A 25,490-nucleotide genomic window follows, 5' to 3' on the forward strand; every position below is an offset into this window, starting at 1 on the left:
TTGCAGTTCACCTTGCTTCCAAAGTGATTCTTTTTACGAAAATGAACACCCTGTGTACCATAAAGGAACAGCGCGTGACTCAAGATGAAACGGAACAGTTATTGCGGATACAGATAAAAGAAAATAAATGGCTTTCGGAGTTCATATGGCAATTGCTGAATATTCTCTAAACAATTAATGTCAAATAAATGTACTTTACCAAATGTACCGTGTTGCTGTTTCATTTTAAAGTACAGTTTCATATTCCGAATTGTGGCGCGCTGTGTTGTGAGTTGATCTGTGTTGGTTTCCGGGTTCTGTGTGGAGTCGCGCAGAAGACGACTGGGCGCGTTTGCCTACGCAGCACAGGAACGTCATGGAGAGAGGCGGGGAATATGAATGTTTTGATAATGTCAGGCTCAGGGGCGGGGGATTTGATTTAGTGCCGCAAAAGCAGGTCAGCCAGGGCGATGGGGGAAATGATAGGATTATCACAAAATGGCAGCACCCAGGTGCTTGTTTTCGCGTGCGTTTAATGGACGAAAACTCGGGTAAGGTCCATAGGAAATTTTTCTAAAATCGAGCCACTTAGGCTTAAAAAAACATGGCCGACCCGTAGGGACAATAAAAATCTTTACCGGATCATGCCTTTAAGGAGGCTGGGTAGAAACTGTGTGGCCATGGAGGCCTCTGGAAACAGGATGAGTGGTCACAGAAATCTCCCTTGCCTGTGAGGTGGTCTGCAGTATGCAGGACCCACCCTGCCATTTCAGCCTTTCCAGGGATCACACTTTTGTGTGTAATATGAGGAACCGGGAATGCGACGCGGACACAAAGGACTCATGTTTGTGGTTACAAACTTTTATTCAAATAATAAAGGGGGTTGGAAATTGATTTTGATTTGATTTTGATTATTTATATTGCGCACCAAGACAGACTTAACTGTATCCGGGCGCAGATGGATGGGAGAATTCTCCATAATAAGGTACTGAGCAAAATGCCTAACTGTGCCTATTCTAGAAGGTATTTCCCTACCTCAACCAAAAACTAAGGGTCTGTCCTGTATCAAGATAGCCAAAGCAAAAATATCCTGTGTCTGAAATCCTACCTAAGCCCTCTCATTCTAAAAAATAACTATAAGGTACTAAGGGTGATGTCTTTTGCTTGAAAAATGCACAAATGTTCAAGCTCAACAAAAAGGTATAAATCCAACAGAGGCTTCAAATGGATAGTGTTCACAGTTCCTGGAAATGGCTCCCTTCCCCAGGTTTCTCTCCAGCAAAACAAAAGTTCCAAAAGAATAACCAATTTCTGTGTAGCCCAAGAGGATAACCCTCTCATCTTGGTGTTACAATTCACTCCCGGGGAAATGAGTACCTTTCCCAGGTCCTTTACACATGCAATGCAGTTTAAAATCCTTCCTTTGGATTATCTGCTCACAAAACACCTGGTATACTCTCCTGACAGGTTCTCTCATGTAGTGCCTTTACACACTTTGGGTGCAGGTGCCATATTTGCAAGACACCTGGTATATTCTCCTGCCAGGTTCTCTCTTTATTCCTGTATTTCTTGTATTCACACAGTTTCAATATTCTGTATCGCATTTACCAAAAACACTGGGTCCCAAACCCACTTTCATTTCATTCCTTTGTCAAATGTCCAAACACCTAGTATACTCCCCTGCCAGGTTTGCTCTTTATTCTTGTATTTCTTATATTCATATAGTTCCAATATTGTGTATCGCTTTTAATAAAGTTCAGGATCTCAAACCCACTTTCATTCACTTTCTTTCTCAAATTTCACAATGACCCCACCTCCTTGCTCAGGTTATCCAAGTCATGGGTCTGGCAGTTATCGGTACTTGATGGAGCTGCCAAAATTCCCTGGTGACCTAGCTTCCATTCTCAGGGCTCACCGCTTTCTCTGGCATTTTCTGAGCATCTCACAGCCGACATACAGTAGCGCCCGCCATCCTGCCTCTACTTTACAGACTTACTGGCTTAGTCTGGCGGCTTTCACATCATCACAGATCCTGCTTCGCTCCTGAGTCCTTCTCAGTGTTCGGGCGGGGTTGGTATTGCCTCTCGGTTCCCGTGGCTGACCTGGAAGGGTCCTTTTCTCTTCCTGCTACGAACCGAGCACGGGAAACCAGAACCTGCAGTGCTTCTTCTTTCACCTTCTCCTTGCTCGCCTCTGGACCTCACAACTCAGCTTTCTCAGCAGTGACTAGCCAGTTGAATCTCTCTGTTACCTTCAGCTGTCCATCTTTAAACTCCCGCTTTAAGGAAGGGAGTTGCTTGAAGCCAGTTAGCTTGCTCTGAGCACAAGATTGCTTCTTCTGGATCTGTTGAGTATTCAGCATTACTCGGCTCCTCTTCCTCGTTTTAGCGTTTATCATTCTGTTGGTTACAGAAATGTGAGAAATACTATCAGCAGCCTTTATGGGTTGTTGAAGGGGAGGGTCACAGTATGCCATCAAGGCAAGAGGAATGGAAGGTTTGTCCCTAAAGGAGAATGGGGAATACCATGTCTCACCCAATGATGTCACCTCGCCCTCCCGAAGGTTGCTTCCCCCATGTGGTCCTCCCTCATATAGCCGCCCCAAAGGTCAGGGTCAGGTAGCGGCTGCTATTCCCTGGCCACATGAGGAGAGGCTTCCTATGGGAAAGGAGTGAGGACACCATCAGGTTCATCACAGTAAGTTCGAGCTCCAGAGAGGCTCTTCCAGGGACCTATATCAAAAAACGAATGAGCAAGGTCAGGTCAATCTCTGCTGAAAAGTAACCACTGCTACACCCTGAGTGGGACCCCTTGTGTGGGTGGTCACAGAATACTCATGAAACTGTACTTCTGCACAAAGGGTTTTATTTTGAAGTGCAGTGGTGTAGTAATACACTGGTATTTTTAAAAAAACATATAACATTCACATTTGAGGAGATACAAAGTGTAGTACCTAAGTACGAATGATCAAGTAGTCAATATTTGAGACATCTACTTGTACAGTTTGTTCATTCTCTATTGGGAAGGAAGCTTAGAGAATTCAGTGGAATCATAAACTGGTGGGGGGCCCATAGAGTGTGGGCACAATCAAGAGTTGAACAACAACATATAATACATGTCAACACGACAGTGTTTCGGCCATTTTGCGTGGAGCTAGGTGAGCTCTAATGGTGTAGGCCTTCATCAGGACAGGAGTGTCTTTACGAGTGGAGGGTCCTATGTGGTCGAATCCGAGGAGCTTAGTGGCTCAGATTAAGAGGTGGAAGGATCCACTTCTTTAGAATGCAGTCGTCATCTTGTCAACAGGCGCAGTCACGTCTATTGTCAGTGCATTCAGCTGCCAAGATCGTTGAAGCTGCAGTGTGACGTCTCGGATGTCGAGGATGCAAGTGACCTGACATGGGGCCTGACATGTTGCTCTGTATCAACAGAGCTTTACAATGTGAGCCATTAGGCACTGATGGGAGGGAGGGGGACTATTAGCAGGGACCTTTGTCCCTTAAGAACTGTCAATGGGGGTGATCAGAAGTGAGAAGGGTGCATAATGCTACATGCTTTATGAAATAAGGACTTTGGCTCTAAAATCTAAGGGGGATTTGTTAGCTCACATTAATCTGCATGATGCCATTGTGACTGTATGCAGGATGGGGAGAATAAAACTAAAGCCATACCCTTATTGCTCAATGTATTTCTATGATGATGTATATAGTGTCAAGTAAGTTTATTATGAAACACTATTTCATTGTAATGTGGTTTTCTTCCAAGGCATTGCTATGAATGAAGTATTATTTAAGCACATGAAATGCAAAGCAAAACCTTAATAAATATCTATATCAATTAAACCTGGGAAGTTGTGTTCAGTTGCTTAAATTGTCCCCATCCCAGTTTCACCATTTAACCAAAGTGTGTGATCCTGGGCAAATCATTTAATAGCACTGTGTCATATCTGCAGCTCCTTAAGTGATTCACTTCATAGCTATTGTTAATATGTCATGCTATTGTTAATATGTCATGCTATTAAAAAAACAGCCCAATGACTATGGAGTTTCTCCATATATAATAATAGTGCAATCTAGGTATTTTGCACCACAAAGTTATTTGCCAATTACTTATGGCAACTTATTCTAAAGTCACTTCCATGGCGCCTCTCAGTATCACAGACTGATGATGCTCCTGGCAATGTCCTTTTCTGTTGAGTCACTTCTGTTGGTTCAACAGATGAGTTTACTGCATCTGTAATGGTGCTGCAGTTTTATTTGATTTTTGTAATGTGTATGTGTTAAAATGCACAGCATTTGGGGGGAAAAGTAGCAGGACTTTTATAATGACTCAACTCACCCACCAGTTCGGGAACTCGCTGATTAATGCATACGTATTTCCTGCAATGAGTCATATTATTTATTTTATTTTTTATTTATTTTTTACATTTGTATAGCGCACGAGCAGCCCCTGGGCTTGATGTGCCTGTTTGATCTGCCTGTTTTATATATCGTTTGCTGGGTAACAGTGTAATTAACAGATAATATTGCAATCGGTTTTATGATTTTATGCATATTTTTGCCATACATCCTAATGTGGGTCTTAGTTTTGTTCACGACTTCTCGTGCTAATGTTCTTCTATGGTAAATTACGAAAACAATCAACAGTGAAAAGAAATACAAAAAACGAGAAAATACCTCCTTTGTGTGTCCTTACATAACCATGGTTTGTTGGGTTGGGGCGAGCTCCATCCGTGCACCCACTAATATCCTGCATATAGCTTGTGCAGGGCCAGACTGGGACAAGAAATGCGCACGGCAGCCAAAATAAAAGTGGCCCACATTCGCAAATTCCAGCAGTTGCAAACCTTTTGCAGCACACTACGACAATGGCCTACCTTTTTAATAATAATAATAATAATAATTTGCACTTATATAGCGCTACGAACCCTCGGGAATCTGAGCGCTGCGCTTATCATTACCCACGGTGTGTGGTGCTCATTTATCGACCTCAGAAGGACGAAAAGACTGAGCCCCGCCGGGATTCGAACCTCCCATCGAATCCTTTTGGTCAGTGCCTGTGAATACATTCGGAATTGCCTGGGACTTGGGGGTCGGAGCCCCCCTGGCTTAGAAGACAAAATGTGTGGAAGTCTTTGATAGGTCCATTTCTCTGTCAGAGTTTGACAGCACTCACGATGACTGCATTGTTGCCTGTAACGTGAGAACGAGAGCGCGTGAAGCAAGTGTATGCAGGAATCCATTCGTGTGCATGGGCGCCCTCCCTACTGTGCTGAAGGCGATCACCTTAGAAATCTAACTTGTGAGATCTCAGTGGGTTTAAAGAGGACCTGCAGGAAACCGTTTTTAACGTTGAATGGACCAAAATGTCATTACGTCAACTGCAATGCAAGCTTCCTTCCCACCAAAAAGGTACAGCCAGGACAACTATATACCGACCTTCCCTGCTACAAAACGGGTTCAACAACAACACGGCAGCAGTGCAAGCGTCCGTTAGATGAAAAAAAAAAAACAACCGCCCTACACCAGCTATTTCTGAAGATATAATGGCTCTGCCATCTACCATTTTAAAACCAAATCTCTGTCACTCAGTCTCTTTTAGCATGGACGCATCCTTCTCATGAGTCTGGCGAAGATGTAGGACTACAAGGTCTAGCACTGGGCTTGGATTTGTATTTCGTATGTATTAAGTGACACAATTTAATCAGGTCAGTTTAACCTGTAGGGTGGCAGACTCTGCACCAGCCGAACCGGCCTGTCAGAAGAAACCAATCTTAAGAAATAATGCCCCATGTCTCCTATAGGCTTGTCTTCCTCTACTTGACCCTGGATCATTATCCCATTGCATGTACACAGAGGCCTTGGGGGAAGGCCTTCCTGCTGGCTTGGCAACAGGGTTGTTGCAGGCTCTACCCACTGGCAGCACATAATGTCCTGCCCACCTTAGTTAAAGATCACGGATACAACTCAACCTGGTTATTCGAAAGAAGCAAAAGTAGAGTATTAGATGCAATTTCATGGCTCTTGATTTTCAGGTCCCAAAAATGTAATTCACCTCCGAACATAATCCACAGCCAAAGTTATTTCCATACAGCCTCAGCAATTGGTTCTCCACTTTGTCCCAGTCTTGCCCAGCAGCATTTTTGATGAAGCGGTTCCATGCAATAATATCAGTTCCATGTGTTAATATCCCTGCAAAAATATCGCTATACAAAAATATTGCCATATTTTTGCGGTGATATTAAGGCATGCAACCTGCGGGGGACACCCCCGCAACCCCTGTAGTATTTTAAAAGGAGCGGGGGACACACCCCGCAACACCCCTAATATTGTCCCCACTAAAAATATCAGCTATGGCCGTTCCCGGCGATATTTTTGGTGGGGCTAATATTACCTCATAGCATAATATCCCCACAAAAATGTCTCCTGACAAAAAATTCTGCACCCATCCACAACTATAGGGGCAAACCTTTGCCATCAAATCAAAGAGCAATTCATGTCCAAGGGTCCGCGTGTATGGCCCATTTCAGTGCGTGTAGCTCACAAATAGATCTGTCTGCGCACATCAGCCTGTCCCCACAGCACCAGTGGCGTAACACAAAATGTGGGGGCCCCCCTGCGAGCCATGCTGAGGGGGCCCCCCAACTCGGCAACAAATCACGGGTTGCGCCACACTCTGGGCCGGCCTAGACTGTCACGCTTGCACAATACGCATGAACGTGCTGCTGAAGGGGTATGCCGCACACTGCACTAGGAAAAAGATATAAATATGTGTTTTAATGCAATATACAGCACACTTTCTGAGAGAAATTGGCTATAAAGCCAGAGTGTTTGCAATTGTTTTGTAGGGTAACACAATCCAATACATGCAAGTCACCAACAGTGCACAGGAACATTAATGCTTCCAACTGGCTGCACAATGTAGACCAGTGTAAACACGTAATAACATTATAGTACAGAATGCCAGGCCACATTTAGACATACCTAGACTGTTTTCAGCAAAATGCCAGTCAAAGCAATAACACTCATCAAGAAGAGAGCACACAATAAAGCATGAGTCTCCATGGCCTCGAACAACACGGCCAAACTCTTTAAAATCTGCAAGGAACTGGTCAATCCTGTTGTGGTCTATACCTCTTCTGTTCCCTCCCATGCCCTCTGTACAGCTCTGGCCTCTCATTTCTCTGCTAAATCTCAGGACATCCTGTCCTCTATGTCCTCTTCCTCTCTCGGCCCATTTTGGCCATCTCTTCTCTCCTCCTCCTTTTTTTTCTTTCTCTCTGACAACACCTGACGAGGTTTCTAGACAAGTCCGATCTATGAAAGTGTCGTCCAAACAGGTGCTCCGCTGCTCCTCCAGAACCATCAAAGCCCATATTGACACCCTCGCTCCAGCCTTGGCCGATTTCTGTAATCACTCTTTCGCCACTGCAATGTTCCCCTCTCCCTTTGAGCACTCCCTTGTGCACCCACTCCTCAAGAAGCAGTCTGCTGATCCTACCTGCTGGAAAACTATCGCTCAATCTCCACCTTTCCTGAGCAAACTCTTGGAAAAGCTTGCCATCTCCCAGCTTACTCTCCACACTGAATCTGTTGGTTGTCTCCATGACCATCAGTCTGGCTTCAGAGCTGCCAGAGGCATGGAAACTGCTCTCCTTAACACCTGTGCTGCTCTCTAACCTTGATTCCAGCATTCCTTCTATTCTCATCCTTCATCTTTCCTCTGCTTTCGACAGGGTCAACATCGCCATCCTGATCAATCGACTCTGTGAGAACCTGGGCATCACAGATCAGACCCTAGAGTGACTGACCTACTTCCACTATCACCGCCACTCCGCTCCCAGGTCGATCGTGGTCCCATTCTCTCCGCGACCTCTCTCTACCTGTGGCATTCCCCAGGGCTCTATCCTCTCACGCTGGTTTTTCAACCTCTACTTGGCCACTTTGGCCTCCCTGATCTCTACCTTATCCTCTAACTTTCAGTGTTGTGCGGATGACTCAGCTTTCCTTCAGGCTCCCCTCATCCTCCTCTCCTCTCTTGCTCATTCCTGACTGTCTATCCACGATTCAGGATTGGTGCGCCTCCAACAATCTCTGCCTTAATGCCAGTAAGACAGAGATCCTTCTCATTGGGACCCTTGCCACTGTGTTTCCTCTCTCACTATAGCAGACCACCTTGGGCCCTCTTCCTTTGCCTTCCTGCGAGGCAAAAAACCTTGGTGTCCTCTTCAACGCCACACTCTCTTTCTCTCCTAACATCTCGGACATCACCAAGAAGTCCCACTACCAGCTGCTCCTCCTCAAAGGGACTCTTCCCTTTCTCACTCTCCACCAGAAGCTCACTGTCTCTAAGCTGGACTACTGCAACAGCCACTTTCTCAATCTGTCTTCCTCTAGTCTCCTTCATCTGCAAATAATCCAGAACAGGACTGCAAGACTTAGCCTTGGCCTCAAGCCCTGGGATTGTATTTCTCCAGCCCTGAAATCTCTCCACTGGCTGCAAGGATCAAGTTCAAGAACCTTTGCATTGCCCACAAGGCTTTCTGGGGCCAGTGCCAACACTAAATCCAATGCTCTCTTCCAAAATACCTTCTTTCTCTAACCCTTCACTCAGCTACCTCCAACTCTCTAAGGCTTAGACATTTCTCCAGGCATAGAGTGGGGGTAGACCTCTCTCCTCTGCTGGTGCCTCCAACTGGAATGGCCTCCCTGCCCCTCTCAAACTTGAGGCGGACAACCTGAAGTTTCGGAAGCAGCTAAAAGCTTTCCTCTTCTCTGCTGCTTTCGCTTTCTCCCCCCCCTGCTGACCTACCTGACCTACATGTCTGCTGTACTGACTGGCTGCTTGGCTACCCTCAGAGTCTCTCTGAGTCCAGGCTCTTTCTTGATTGGTCACCCTTGCACTGCCTCCGGGCCTACCATGCACTTAGGGGCTGTAACTGTAACCCTGCAGTCCATTGTTCTCCTTGCACAACCAATAGCTGCTCTGCCCTGGCTGCACTTACTGAGAGCATTGCTGCCCTGTTTTCCCCTCCCCTCTCACTTGCACTTCCCTGCTCCCTTTTCCCTTGCACTTCTCGTTCTCACAATGACACAAGGCCTAGTGAGATCGTTTGTCTTGTCCTCCCTCTATCATCCCTCCCTTGTGTACACTTGTGTACAGGCGCATTATAAATGACTTGAATCACATCATATCATTTTATCACAGATGCCCAGAAAAATATACAATGCCGCAGTAAGAAATGGCTAGACTGGCAGCACCCAAATGCCAATCTAGCCAGGTAATTAAAGTTAGCAGGACTACTTTATCAGAAATGTCCAGTTAAAAGAAAGTCATACCAAACTGAGGAATGACTAGACTGGCTAAATCAAAATGCCTCTCTAGCCACTAATACCACATATCATGCCTGCTTAGCCTAGACATGGACAACCATTATGATTTATCACACAATCCTGCCCCCCCACACATCCACTCTCCCTCCCACCCACCACCCCAACCTCCACAATCAGCTCCTTGGCCCAGAATTACCTCTGCGTCCCTCTTCCTTGTCCCAGAGCTTTCGTATGAGGCTCCTTGCCTCATAGGTAAGTACTGGGATGAGGAACAGTGGGACTAGGAGTGATGAAGATTACAGGTAGCTAAATCAGGCATTACCTCCATGTACCTCTACCTCTTCCCAGTACTTTTGTATGAGGCAGAGTGCCTCAAACACACGTACTGCCTCGTATATAAGTACTGGGACGAGGAAGAATAGGGCTAGGAGTAAGCAAGGCATTAAACACAACTAGTAGCGCAACACCATTGAGTTGACTGGGCTTCAGCACTACCCCCCCCTGACATTTTGGGCTATATTGATTCAACTTGGCTAACCTTTAGAGCAGTTGCCAGACCGAACAGGACACAGATTTTAAACGGCACCTGGTTTTTGCTGTTAACAAGAACCCAGCAATTACCAACGTAAAGCATTTCACTGTTAGTACCTGCATTCAAATTCCACATTGTTTAGGCGATTGAAATCGTGATGTGGGTTTAGTACTTGCATGCCAGGGGAGTGATTGGAAGGGTAGAGAGGGAACAGGAGACTTATAGGAGAGAGTTAACTGCTTGTAACATTGAATCTGCACTAGAATAGTCTCATTAAAATGCGTAAATAATTTGGATGCGCCTACACAAATAAGTTTCCCCCTCCCCACCGCATGTGAAGTTAGCGCCTCTCCCAACATTTGAAGGGTTAGCCCCCCCGAAATGAAGGTTTTCTTGTGCCCCTGTACACAAGCACACACACCATTCACCTTATACACACCCAGTCATCCACACATTTAAGTGTGCACCCTTTCACCATACACTCACACAGGTAGCCACCTATACATTTATGTGTGCACCCTTTCACCATGCAGGCACACCCCCACAGCCACCCATACATTTAAGTGTGCACCCTTTCACCATACACACACAGGCAGCCGGCTATACATTTGAGTGTGCACCCTTTCACCATAGACTCATACACGCACACCTCATGGAGTTGAGGGGGGCCCTATTACTTAAAAAAGAAATTGGGGCTCATTACGGGTCCAGCGGTAACCGTGACGGTGCTACCGGCGGGTTGCCGCCAGACCCATAAAAAATTACTATGGCCTGACTTCCCGGTGCCACCGTGCTATTTCAAGTCCGGCGGCTGGGAAATCGGGTGCCGGTAATTTCGTTAAACCCCAGACTCCACGGGAATGGGGACACAGAAGCACCTGCACCATTGTTAACGGTGCCGGTGCTTCCGTGACAGGTCTGCCTACCGTGGCTGCTGTGCCTGGCAGGGTCAGACCTGTCGGGCACGGCAGCCCCACCAGGCAGACCTGTAATATGCCGGTCCGGAAACAACAGTGCCTGTAAGCTTACCAGCACCGTTGTTTCCGGACCGGCATGGTCAGAATGAGCCCCATTGTTTCTTTTTTAAGTCACTATAACTTCATTAAGAAATTATTTCAGTTAAGGACCGAACCATAATCAAAATAATTTCTTTATGATGGCTGAGTGGCTTCAAAAACAAACAATTTCTTTTTGAAGGCACAGGGTTCCCCACCCCCCCATACCCCATGACATGGAGGCCTCCAGCCTAGGGTCTTCCATGTCATGGGGTACGGGGCCCTCAGACTTCAAAAAGAAAGTTTCTTTTTGTAGTCACTCTGCCTTCATAAAGAAATTATTTCTGTTATTCTGTTACAGAAATGTTCTTTATGAATGCAGAGTGAATTTCAAAAGAAACTTTTTTTTTTTTAGAAAAAAATTTTGTTTTTTTTTTTTTTTTTTTTTTTTACTGGGGCCCCCTCCCAGCCATGTGCTGGTGGGGCCCCCCACACCGCGGGCCCCCCCACACCGCGGGGGCTGCGGGGGCCCCTGTTACGCCAGTGCACAGCACCCATGTGATTCCAGTGCTTCAGCTATTCCAATGCACATGGGGCAATTGCAGTCTTAGTACTGGGTCCAGTCAGTGCACATCACCCCAACCTTGTAATATCATTACTGGCCCAGTACCTGGATACCAATGCACATCAACGAGGCTAGCAGCACCCATCTGTTTCCAGCACTGGGAGCCCACACATAACTCTGCCAGTGCACATCAGCCAGGCCTCATGCCAGCCGCACTAATCTAGTACTTGAATCTCATAAATTGCTCTGCCAAGACTCATCAGTCCAACTTTTTGCGCCTATGTTTTCCCAGTACTGGGAAGCCAACCACAAGCAGCTTTGCCAATGTACGTCGTCCCATCCTTGCAGCACTCATACTATTCCAGGGTTTGGATCCCATAAACTGCTGTACCAATGCGCGGCACTCCAGTCCTGATTCTATTGCAATAGCGGAAACCCGCACACATATCTGCTTAACACTGCAGCACTCATGCCATTCCAGTACAGCAAACCCACACATGGTTCTACCAGTAAACACCAGCACAGCCCTGCACAGCGCACACATACATTTCCATTGCTGAGAACTCCCACCCTCTCCCACACACAACTCTGCTAATGCGTATCCTCCCAGTCCTGCACTACCCATGAAATTATAGCAATGGAAACACACACACAGGTCGAACAATTAATAACAACCACATCAAGGCCTGGCTTGGTTATTACAGACCCAGGTAAAGAGTAATACATACCTGTTTTTGCAAAGCATGGCTCATAGCTCAACTCGGCCTGCAGAAAAAAACAACTTGCTTTCTTTCCTCCTCAAACAAAATGAACAGAGCAATATTTATCACCATGCTGAGCTGGAGGGTACTGGTCAGAGATTAGATCCAGGGAGAATACAAGTGTGGCGGGTCGGAAGAAGGAGTCAGACACACTGTGGACATTTTAGATTCTTTTAATAACATTATAAAGAAAAAGTCTATCCCTATATGGATTTCCTTACCCAACTAAGGAAACTAAAGGGGCTTGCCTGTCATCAGAAAGTCCAAAGTAAATGTCCTCAGTCCAAACCTAACTCTAATTGAAAGCTGACAGGCAAGGGTGCCCAAGGTGCCACAGCGCTTGCATACCTAAAGTTAAGTGTATTGTTACTGGCTGCAAGTAATTGCTATGTAGTGGGTGTATTGCCCTACATGCCACTGTTTGAAAAGTTGACTGAGAAAAGTTTAAACAATTACACTGCGCCAAACAATGAAATTTCAATTGTACATTTGTACAGTGTTTAATTTGAACATTCGATCAGCCTGACACGTGTTTCGAGACTTGGCTCTTCTTCTGAGGCTGATACAGCAAAATCATAATCATTTACAGGTATACATACCAAATGTATTCAATATGGTGGAGTACCATATATAAGAACCAACCTAAACAACAAAACCAAGGTTGCAACAAGGCATGGCAAAATATATTTCCAAAAGACAGTCATTTCTAAATTACGTATGTCAAACAAATAGTCATCCCATGTATGAATAAAGCAACATTTGATTATATGAAAGACATAAATATTACCAATTTTGTAGTATAGGTATGGGAGATCCAAAGAGAAAGGAGACAAAAAATAGGAAACCTTGTATGAGTTACATTGAGGGGTGAACAGATAACTGTGGTCAATGTCGCGGCACAACCCTCTACCACCAAAAAATAGGGATGAATTGTATGTATATTTACCAATTTCCTTTGTCCACAATGTTCAAAACACTATAAAACAATTGTAAATTACCATTAGCCCAAATTCACTTCAAATGTAAATTGATACATCAATTAAGCCGTTTATAGTATTTGTCTTAGACTTACCAATTTAATAAAGCGCACACAGATTATTTGCTTCTTCCCCTTAATCTGTTCGGGTAAGAGAGAGAAGGGAGAGAAGGAAATGCAGTGCCTAATCTGCTAAATAACCAATCCATTCCCCATGCCCATTTAAAAGCGTTCCGTGTATTCAATTCATTCCATTACCTTAATTCATTGCTGTTGCATTGATTATTAATGGTCACTGTCTGTAATGCGCACGATTCCACCAAATTGCGTATAATTGAAATTCAATAATTCCGGCACCAATTTAGTCATCCATATGTATCAATTAGACGTCCGTATTAAGATGCAGAAATGAAAAGCAAACCAATGCTGCAATCAATTAGTACGTGATCCCATCAATTATACATCCTTACACACTAAAGTATTCCAGGGACTGTGGCGAAAATATCTCCGATCAGACTTACCCGCCTTTCGGCCTTGGAATGAATCTAGGGAGAGCGAGCTGCCGCTCAAGAATCCATTATTTTAAAACCCTGCACTGTTAACATGCACGTTTTTCCTCCACCCAAGGTTGGGCGCCATCTTGGTTGAGTATCATCGTATGCGACAATCCTATTTGTATGTGTTTCAATGGATGTGAAGTGCATGATTGCTCCTCGCTTATTTAATTGTCAATAATTAAACTCAAATGATAATTGTGGTTTGGTCATACTAATTGCAGACTCATTATGCTGAAACATCTACTAACATCCGATGTTTTTTGTTGAACAGATTTGTTCGTGCGGTGCATCGTGATACGGACCACAGAACATGTATCACCACCTCACGGCTCACTACATTTATATTCTATTCAACAGTAAAGCACCAATTAAATTCACAATTTGACTAGTGGGTAATTTGCCCAAATATGCCACCCCATTTTATATTGGATGCAAACATTCATGTAATAGTACTTAATAGTTACTTAAGAACACAATCCCGAAGCGTCTTTGGCAAATCGCTGCTAATAATTGGCTCATGCTAGATCCCATTTAAATCCATCAGTATTTGCATTGTCAATTATATCCAAAATCTAAGACATAATTATTTCAGACTTATCCACATAAATAATTTATTAATTATATATGTAAACCAACTGGGTACATTTGCTCATCATACGTTTGATTGCTCTAATTAATACTAACTTGTATACCATTAGTAGTCATTTTTGACAGGCTATGGTAGTCTATTTTATGATCCCAAAGCTTCTCAACATTTTTCATCCCCATTTGGTTAAAGAAATACATGGAATTCATGGTGCGAATTTAGCCCCCTATTTACCGTTCTGAATTTACAAATTAAGCGGTCTATAATACTCGATTATTGAAAAAAGCAGAAAAAGAAGTGTCGACTTTGATGAGAGAGGAATTACTGACACCAAAAAGGAAAAGAACCGGTTTTGATACACAAACAAACAAACTGAGATTGATTACACGATACAATGTTGATAGCAATAATATTTACACGGTTTTTCTTGTTTCAGATATATCTTCTATATACAAACGTCTCTCTTTTGGGATGGATTTCTTATACTGATCTCCTCTGACTATCTCTTGTGGTTTCATCCAAGAGCTCTTGTAGCTCCCCCTAATTGTTCTTGGCTTCTGGTTTCTTGACAAGGTTATCCTTATAACAGTTCTCCTTGAGCTATTCCCTCACGCTTCTCCCTTCGATTTTATGTCTCTCACATTTTTGATTTTCAATCTTCCTGAGGTCTCTTATGTCTTTATCTGAATTAGGAATCCTCTCTACATGGGGGTTCTCTATGGGATCCCTTTTTGGATTACCTGGTTCATTTTGGAGTCTTAACTCACAACACTTATTATACTTTCTTAGGTGGTGTCCTCTCCATTCTTCAACAATTATTTCTGTTGCCTTTTTCCGCCTTTCCCAGGGTATTCGTCTCCACTTGCTCTCATTTTCATATTCAACTTTATTTGTCACATTCTTTATTCTTTCCTCATATGTCCAGTGAAGTGGCGTCACTTTGAATGTCATGTCTTTCACAAGTTTCTCTGTTCATACCACATTGTTCCAGTGGCCTCCAACTTCTCCAGTTCACCCCAGTACCTTTGTTCTTCAAAGGTGACATCACGGGGCTCAGCACTCACTCCGGTAAGTTGTTTTGCTTTCTTGCTCCCAGGTCTCAGGCTTTGCATTCGCTCCACTGTTGGCATCTCTGCAGGATGCTGCGGTTGGTGAACGCTGGCGGGTGGGAGCTTTCAGCGGTATCTAGTCATTGCATCGAATGCAAGACCATCGAATACCTTACCATAGAAAAAAATGAATCGGGAAAAAAAGCATCGAATGCATTTTTTTTAAAAAGTAAAGGTTTTATTTTAATGGCCTTTAAAGGTTAAATAAAGGAAAAGGGGGGCTGGAGAGGCCACATTACAGAAATGCAGGAAAAAAATGCATTCAATGCTTTTTTTGATGCATTTTTTTCTATGGTAAGGCATTCGATGGTCTTGCATTCGATGCAATGACTATAAACCCTTTCAGCTGCACTGGTCTCTGCGTTGTTAGATGGGTGCCTTGCCCACCACGGTACTGCTGTGGCAATGTCACCACGTCGGACGGGTATTCACTCCACGTCCTCCCAACAGTTTCTCTGTTGTCTGCCTTGCTGAGTATCCGGCCTCTCAGACTGGCATTCTCTGACCTTCCAATTACCGCAGGCTATGCTGCTTCTCCCAGTTTTACCTCTCCAAGGTGTAATTACATCAGGAGGGTTGCCTTGCTCACTGTACTCTCGCTTCCTCTGTGATCCACTCATCCCACTTGCATAAGAATCTCTCCATAAATAGATATTGCCTCTTACAACAGATGGCGTGTTTGATTCAGCATTGCCTGAAGCAAAATCGGATGAAGCAGTATTAATTATAGTAGTCCCATATATGCAGATAAAGTGGTTGGTCTAGGGAGTTCCTTGTGGGAATGAGAGTCCTTGTCCACTAAGGGAAGTCACTCCCAGTGAGGTTCCTCTTGCTCAGGCCCCTAGGGAGGGTCTTGCGGAGCAGGCTCACCTCCCTAGCCTAAAAGGGGGTGGCTCCCCCTTCGGGAGAAGGGATGAATACCCTTGATTTGCTACAAAAGCTAACACAGCCACTGACCTGCTACTGCCATCTATGCTGTAACCAACACACACGGCCCAGAGAAAACTGTACAATATATAGCATCCCCCGGCCTGGCCTTCTCGCTTGTTTTCTTTCTGCTGCAAGATGTGACCCAAGCTTGTTTCTGCAGGCATATTGTATGTTGGCGACGAAGGCTGCCTGGAGCGTGCCCAGCCCCTTGTGCATCTCAGAGCAAACATGCTGTTGTTGAAAGAGGGAGGCAGAGGACTCAGGGCTGCGAGAGGCCCTATTGAGCATGGATGCAAGTGAAGTCATAAATACCTGGCGATGAGCACTGCTGGTAAAATGTTCATTAATTTCCAAACAAATAGGTCCACACCTTTGGCCAAAAAATCAGCCCACATTTGTGGTCAGCTCTTTCAGCCCGGGCTGAATGGCCGACTGGACAATCCAACACTGATCGTGTGGCAGAAGGCGCCAAAAGTTGGAATAGGAAGGTGACATCTCCCAGATATGCTCCAGTCATACTTTGAACGGTAAATGGTCAGGACCCATGGTTAACAGAAGAATTGGAAGACCCGGACGGCCCGGTCGCTTCTTTGAAGTGGAGAATAATCTCCTACACTGTGAGGGGGCCCCATGAATTGCTGGGATGGTCGTGGCCCACTAAACCTGACCCTCCAGTGGGAGAAAACCATTCCGGATCTGGATCGCAGCTGATGGCAGGGACCCCTGAGGAGGGAGCAGATGCAGTTTTAGTGTTCCGTGGTGGCTGCTGCATGCCTCCTGTGCTGCGCTTGTAGCCTGACTAAGGAGGCTGCAAGGGTGTGCTCCTCCCAGCTAGAGAGCAATAAGGAGCATTGCTGAAGCAGCTCATCCGGATGGCCCTGGCGCACTGCATGAATTCCACATGATAAGGCAGCGAGGGCCCGAGCCTGTGGCTGGCCCAAACATTTACAGGGCCCTGGGAGACAAAAGGTGTGTGGGGTCCCCCTTTATTTGCATTAATAGTAACATCAGTGATATTACAGAAGATATTATAGACTGAGTCTTCAATACGCAACTGTAATATGGGAAGTCAGATTAAAATCATGTTGCCATGAGTTAGGGTAGAGAGAAATAAACTTTGAGGTCCAGTATATGAATTGTCACTATTAATAATTACCTATGTGGAAATATCAGGATTGAGTCTGTTTTTGAAGTAGCAGACAGTGTGAAGTGAATACCTTAAATATACTTTTAATTTTGGCAGATAAGGGATAGTGAGATTAAATGATTTGGTTAAGTGGGGAAGCCGGGATTTGAGGCCAGTCTGCAATTCAGGAATTTGAACACATCTCTTCCCAGAAGTAATTGGTAGAAATATTGTTTGTAAAAGGTCTTTTTGAAACTTTTGTTTGAAACCACCACCATCTGACTGTGGAAGGTATTGGAAAAATATGTTGATTGTATTTTACTAACTGAAGTTGACTGCTGTTTTTGCAGGCGTTTCCCAATTGTTTTTATTTTTATTTTGGATATATTGTCCAAATCAGCAATATGCTTTTATTTCAGAAGCTAAAGATAAGGATTATTTTGTCTGTCAAAAGAAATAATCTCTAAGCAAGCTGAAACGATGAATGGCCCTGGGGTAGTCGGCCCAGGTTGCATCTACTGCAGGATTGCCTTATATTGCGATAGGGGCTATTTGCCTGGGAGGACATGATGCAGGGAAGAGAGCATTTTTCAGGTATTCAAATGTTAACAAAATTAATAGGTCACACATCCTAAATAAAAAGTGGGGAAATGGAGGGGGCTCAATAATGTATGCAGAGGTGCTTAGTACATGGGGGCAGAGGGCATAGGTCCACCCGTTCTACTTGCTATGCTCATCTAAATCACTGGTTGTGGCAGGATTTATTTCTCCTCTCCTGCTGGATTCAGGCTTGGTGACGTGTTAGCATGCATCTTGCAAAATTAGCAAGTGCTGCTCACTTCAAAATTGAAGAGGAGCCTCATTAATGGACCATCTGACCTTTGATTGGAAGGGGTGAGCCGGCCAAATCTGCTTTGCAGGTGAGGGAGTAGCAAGGGATCCTATAGCAGAATGCTGCAAAGACAACTCAGCAGTTTCGGTGACTGTTGCTGAGATGTTACATGTTTAGACCTTTCAGTAAATCATATGGCTTTTTTCTATTCCTGTTGCAAAATGTGCTGTAAAATATGTTGTTTCGACCTGGGGATGGGTACAGCATCCTAAGTCACTCAGTGTGGGGATCTCTGCCTCTGTAGCAAAAATCAAAAGCTGCCACCCATTAATCTATGTCCTGTAAGTGAGCATATCACAAAGTGAATTATACAAATTTAGTTCAATTGACCTTTTCCTTTAGAAGAAAGTGCACAAGAAAAATGAGAATTCACCTTTCAAAACAAGTAATCAACACTGGAAAATAACCTGAGAGAGGAAAATCTCCAATAGCTATGCTGGCAAAGTATAAAAAGGGCCACCTTTTAAACCCAACAATTTATAATAAAATATTCGAAGGAAATCAAAATCCAAACAGGAGACGTGTGCTTTGATGTCACTTTTATGTGGTTGTGTGGGTAAGCGTCTGCACTGGAAACATGAGAACCTGGGGTGAAATTCTACTAATCGAACACTTGAGCAACCAAACATTTTTTTAATGCGTCCGTCCCCTGATAAAGGGGAACACGCTGTCCACTTAAATGTATCCTCTACTTGTGCCCTGAAAATCAGCATAGTAAAGTACTCACACACATATATAAATCCTTCTAGAAATATGCAAGGAACAAAGTTTACAATTGTGGCATTATTCCCCCCCCACTTGAATGGCAGACTACAAGTACTAGAATACAATTCAGCAGAAGACAGAAAATGGCCTGTGGATTTTGAGAATGTACTTTCAATACTTAAACACTCATAACAAAAGGTAATGTGGGAAAAGGTTACCTATTTGTGTTTCAATGTTTAACAAACGCATGCTCCATATGTAATGTAAAGAAAATGTTACATTCTACCTAAAAGAAACGTTTTTTGGCAAAGTAAATATGAACATGTGAAAATAATGCAGATACTTCAAAACGGTTTGGTGTGATATGCTTAATTGTCCCAGAGGAAGGCACAGATTTTAGTCAGCTAACAGGTGCTTTGGGTTTGCTTTCAAAATAAAAAAGACCCTTTGCATTTCTTAACGAGGACATTTTAAGAACGTCTTGTCCAAAACAATGGTATCTTAAATAGGCCATCACATGTAAATCGCTCCCACTTTAAATGCTGTGCTTTAAGAAAGAAAGTGACAAGCAGTGCTTACGAGGCCGCAGTGTCTAGCGGACTGCTGGAATGGGGGCATTTGTCAAGAGAGCATGCAGCAGGAGTTTGAAAAGTGTCACATTGCCTCACCAGGACAAACAGAAAGGGAGTCGAGCCTCTTACATGGAGGTAGGACAGCCGCTTTTGAAAAAAATAAATCTTTGCATGCTGGAAGCACGCAGAAAGTCCCTGCAGGGTCCCTGTGGCTGCGGGCCCTGGTTGGCCGTACAGACTGCCGAGTGTGGATTTGTGACCACCGGTGGATGGGGACTTGCTCTCTGCAGTTGGAGGGTGGAACGGGTGGCCAGTGACTGTCCGGTTTCCTATCCAGCAGGTGGACCTTGTGACTCTGCCAGCCGACAACAGCAGAGTCATTCATATGGATTGCTGAACCACTAGTGGCCATGGAAGTAAAAGGGGAAAAGAGTACATTTATTGTGACAGCTTTGTGAGTGACCGCCTGTCCCTGTGTACAAGTCTCCCTCTGCTGTTGCAAGATTCCTTTGGAGAACGAGCTATACACGCTGCTACCAATAGGAGTGGAGACTAGGACTGTGTGTCGAGAGCTTATTTTGACGTTTCGGAACTGAACCCGGCCATCCTTGTGGGGAAATGTCCTGAGCATATCATACAAGATGGTGATGGGTTAACAACAACAGAAGCTGGATCAGTATGTTGGGAATAGAGGTACACAGTCCAACTACGCACAGCAGACGACGGAGGAGGCTAGGAGGAATGTCCTGGATGATGGTGTGATTACACTGGAGAAACTCTTGGAATCCATACAAGACTCCAGTTCCTCACTGGAAAATAAGAAAGTGAATGAGAGGGTTACCGAAGTCGAACAGAGAATGAGCAAGATGGAGGACTCAGTGACAGGGTTGCAAGCCCTGGCCAATGCCCTTGCTGCTGCCACAAGATCCCTGGAGGACAGGGAAGGATGCAGATGGTCGTTTGAGGAAATGTAACATGAGGATACTAGGGGTGCCAGAGGGTGAAAAAGGGCAGAGCATAGAATTGTATCTGGAGAAAGTCTTTGTGGACACATTGCTTGCTAAAGGTCTGTTACAATGGTTTACGATCGAGTGGGCACACAGAATCCCAGGGAAGAAACATCTGGTAGGGGCGCCCCCATAATTAAGTTCCAACATTTCCGAAACAGGGACACACAACTACATGATACCAGCAGGCACTCTGTATACATGATGGGAAGTTCAAGGATCCTGATCTTTCCCAATTTTACTCAAGAATTGCAAAGCCAACAGAAATCATATGAGGCGGTGAAGAGGAGGATGAGAGAATGTGATTATAAATACATGATTGTAAAGACTGGAGGGGGTATCTGTACTTCTGCCCTCTATATGGTGATGGAAAGGCACACAACACCCCAGCCAGGGCTATCAATCTGGTAGCAAGGGACGAGGAGCCAGGCTTAAGCTTTCATGAGGTGATGCAGGCAGCTTCTTATGTACAGTCAGTCTCCAAGCCCCCAGAAAGGAATGTCCACACACTATGTTAGGGATAACACAGCTTCTTTATATAAAATAAGATTCAGGAAAATATATACATTTAAATAATATCACGTTGTACTTGAAAATGCTTATTCAAAGAATAGCAAATATATACTCTCTATGTGGTACCACACAATGCTTACATTCGGTAATAGATGCACTGACTGCAGACACACTTGAATAGGCATGTGAATTCTTAAGTGAGGTGTATCAGCATAGAATATTGAAGAAAGGCAGGTTAGTTGTGAACAGTGGCAGAATGCTTTCTTTACACTAGATATACAATTCTGTGTGAAGAGCCCCCCACCTGGGCAACCTGTAAGGGGAAAGTTAGGGAGTAATTATTTTGGCTTTTACAGCCCACTCCAATAATGTTCAATAACCTTCTGCTTTCTTTAAGAGAACAGGATCCAAGATGAATCTGGGCTCCTGGAGGCTAGAAGATGTTTTTCCTCGTCACAGTACCTTTGGTGTCTTGGCAGGCAAAGTGGCAGAGGTTATTGGTTTTCACTCGATGATTCCCTCCAAGGACGGACCCCCCCTTGAAAGAAGGAGCCACAGGGATGCTGAGTCCACAAGAAAAATGTAACTAAAATCTTTCTGAAGTTCAGCAGTTTTACTATTCGCTGTGCTCTCCCTTGGTCGATGATTTCTCTGACTGTAGAAGTCCTGTGAAGATGAAACTTGCTTTGAGCTCTTAAAAGGCTTGGCAGATGAGAGTAAGACCACTGAGACCCTTCGATGACTTCTGGCGGTGAAGGTTGCATAGATCACTTTTGGTGTCGGGTTTCGGAATATTGCGGTTTTCCACTTTTCGGTTCTTTGGCACTGCAGCCACAGTTCGGACATCTGGACAGCTTCGGGTGACCTGGATATGACCACTGGAGTATGCCACGGAACTTCACCAAGTCTGGACCCTCGGATAGTTTTTGTTCGCTTCTGGGGGTTGGAAACCCACCGACAGACCATCCTCTGAACTCAGCTACTCTGGACTCTCTGCAGCGGTAAAAAGTGGTCAGTGATGATGGCAAGGATGTCCCTTGAAATGTTCTTTGGCAGTTTGGAACTTTCGTTTCTCCGGGTGTCCAACAGCACTATGCTAGGGTACCCTGTCTTCTGGGTGGTAGACAGCAATGGCTTCCAGCGGTCACAAAATGTCCCTCCGGACCCTGGGTGACACCAATGGACTTCTTCGACTTGAGATGTCCGGGCACTCCTGTTCAGGACTCACAAAGACCCCTTCTCCGGGTGGCAGGCACACAGGACTGGCTTCCAGGGTACTCCTGAAGAAATTGATGAGTGTGCTGTCCCCTTTAATACACATTAGTTCCCATTCACTCAGGCTGAGCCTGGTTCAGTCAACCAATTATTCAGAAGGGCATTCATGCAGGCAGGCAGCCAATCAAGCTCACAGGCATTCAGGCCATTTACTCCACCCAGGCACCCATAAGAAAGAATGTGTATTGGGGTAAGTACCCAGCCTTTCAGCACACTACACTGCATTAATGACAGTTTCAATCAGGGCTGTCTCAGTCATTGTGTCACCCACAGAAACCAGACACCCATAACACAGAATGTGAGTTCACTTCAGACACCATTCACACAGGTCCCACCCCTATGGTGTACCCACAACACATAGCCCATGGGAAGACTCCAGTCAGTTTTTCAGGAGGCAGCCCCAGAGCCATATATGGTAATTCCACCCAACAGCCAGTCAGGGGAATGAACAGAGGCAGGGCTCCCCAGTATTTTGGGGAAACAAGGCAATAGAAACCAAGAGGACGCAGGGACCATCTTGCCTTCTATGAGGAATCCATTGATTCCTATGGCAGGGCTTGGGTGTCCCAAAATGGAGGACACTCAGATCCACTTCCAAGTCAGCATGTAGCTGCCACCAGTCCATACCCTGCTCCGTGGGCAACACACAGATGCCCAAAATCACAGATAAGGGATACAAGGGTGTCCCCCCACCTATGGGTGCCATAAGGATATCCCATAGGTGCTGTTCACCAATAGGAAAACATGAAGAGCTGCACAGCCAAAGGTCCAGGCTGGACCTCAGTGGCAGAAAACATATAGAAAACACACAGATAAATGATAGGGCAAGACTAGGAGGCCCTGTTCCTCCATAAGGCATTTCCAGCATCACAATTATGTTCCAAGATAAACTAAACGTGTTAGCACATGGTGGTCCTTCTTCTTCAGCAGTTCATTTAAGGCTTGGGACTGGCTGGATGACAAGGTGCATGGAGGAACTGAGCTGAGAAAGACAATGAGCTTTGCGATGCTGGTCGCGGAAGTGTCCCATGAATAAGCATGAACACCCCCAAAGGAACAGCGACAGGAAGAGTGCACGTGAATGTTGACAGAACTTTGTCAGTGGCCATGGTGGTCCAGGATGTGGGGACCAATAATATACAGGAGGACACACCTGCTGGACTGCTGGTCTGATGGCCCGCATGACATCAGCAAGGGAGCCCGATGGTACTTTGGTGTTTAAGCGGGTTGGGGGATCGTGTGATTGTGTTTAATTGGGGGAATTGGAGTACCCGAAATGTTGCTGTGGTACATTCTGGGGATGTCCAACATATGATGACTCTGGAACTGTCTCCAAGCTTATTCCATTAGAGATGACATAGGGCTATAGGTTGTCAGGAAATGCTGATGTAGCCACGGGTAAAGTCTACAATCTGTTTTTCTGGGTTAGCAGAGCAGGCTTTCTTTTTGCTAGCTAGAGCCTATTCGGAACCCATCCGACCCTAGAATTCTTTCCCTACCGTCGGCCGCCACCCTAGTTGGCAGTGTGGCATAGGTTTCGGTGGGATCCTCTCAGAGAGTTTCTCAGGGTGGAATTGTTGGCCCCTTTGCGGTGGGATGATGGATTGCATCTACAGTTGGGACTGGTTGGAGGGAAAATAGTTATTTTTATATGTTTTTTTATGTCTGGAGTGCATAGGGATGTTGATTTAACCTGTGTTACTGTTTATGGGTACATGGTTACTCTGAATATAATCAGCTGGAGTGTTAGGGAAATTACCAACGTAGTTAAAAGCTAAAAGAAGCAAGATATACTTGTATCTAGTCAGGCATAAAATAGACCTGCCAATATTGCAGTAAACACATCTTACTAGCAGTGATCTCAATAAGCTATGTGCCAGATGGAATGGCCAGGTGGTTGGTTCCTCCTTTTCCTCCTACGCTAGAGGGGTGCTTCTATGTAAATCGGCCGCCCTGACAATACAACAGACTCTAGTGGATCTGGAAGGGAGATACATTGGCATACTGGCAAAATAATGGGACGGTCTATATTGCTACTAGGAACGTATGCACCTAATATGGACCAGGCTGATTTCTTTGAAAGCATAAGTGACATGATAGTTAAACACTGAGATAAATGGGTGCTATGAAACAAAGAAATGGATACACAGAGTAAGAAGAAAACAACAACGGGATTCGGCATCTAATACACTGTCCAGAATTACAGCAGAACTACACATGTGTGATATGGTGGTTGAGGCATGCGGTGGAAAATTGCTACTCTGACTATTCAAGGGTGTGTGGCTCTTTCTCACCTGTTGATTTTGCCTTCATGGGGGAAGAGGACGTGGGACTAATTATGAAGGCTGCATTTTTGGATTGGCCACTATCTGATCATGCTGCATTGCTTTTAGAAATATTTAAACAGAACCGGATCCCTCCCATCCCTATGTGGAGATTTCATAATAATATGCCATCGGATATAGCGTTTAAGTCTTCATTAATAGATGTGATTCAACTGTTTCTGAAACAGAATTGGGGTACAACAGAACACAGGTTCACAGAATGGAAAACCCTAACTGTTCATTCAGGGAGTCTGTGTGTATGTGAGGGTTGGGGTACATAAGTGTTGTATACCTGGCTGTGTTTTTGCAGGGTTCCTGGTCTTGACAATCTCTCCGGGCGAAGCACACCAGACCTTTGACCTCATTACGAGTTGGGCGGTAAGTTTGTTACCACCAACTTTATGAGTACGCCAAATTATAACTTACAGAAATGTTGGCGGTAATATCTCTGGCGGACCTTCTACAGTCCTTCTTCGCTCTCCTCGTCATTCCGTCAGTCAGTGGTCTATCCGAATGATGCAGTCTATTCATCCTTGGAATGGAATGATGTGGTCTATTAATCCTTGGAATGTCTCAGGTTCTGGTGAATGGACGTTTTTGAATTTATATTCTGCATGAAAGGTCTCTAAGGAAGAGAGTGTGTTGCATGACTTTGGGCCACTGGGAATCAACAGCGTGTTGATGAAACTGACTGATATAAGTAACAAGATTAGTATGTCCTTGTTTTAAATTCTTGGCAGTGGTTGCTAGACAG

This window comes from Ambystoma mexicanum, chromosome 4p, assembly GCF_040938575.1.
Source record: "Ambystoma mexicanum isolate Mex_15411 chromosome 4p, UKY_AmexF1_1, whole genome shotgun sequence".
NCBI lineage: Eukaryota > Metazoa > Chordata > Amphibia > Caudata > Ambystomatidae > Ambystoma > Ambystoma mexicanum.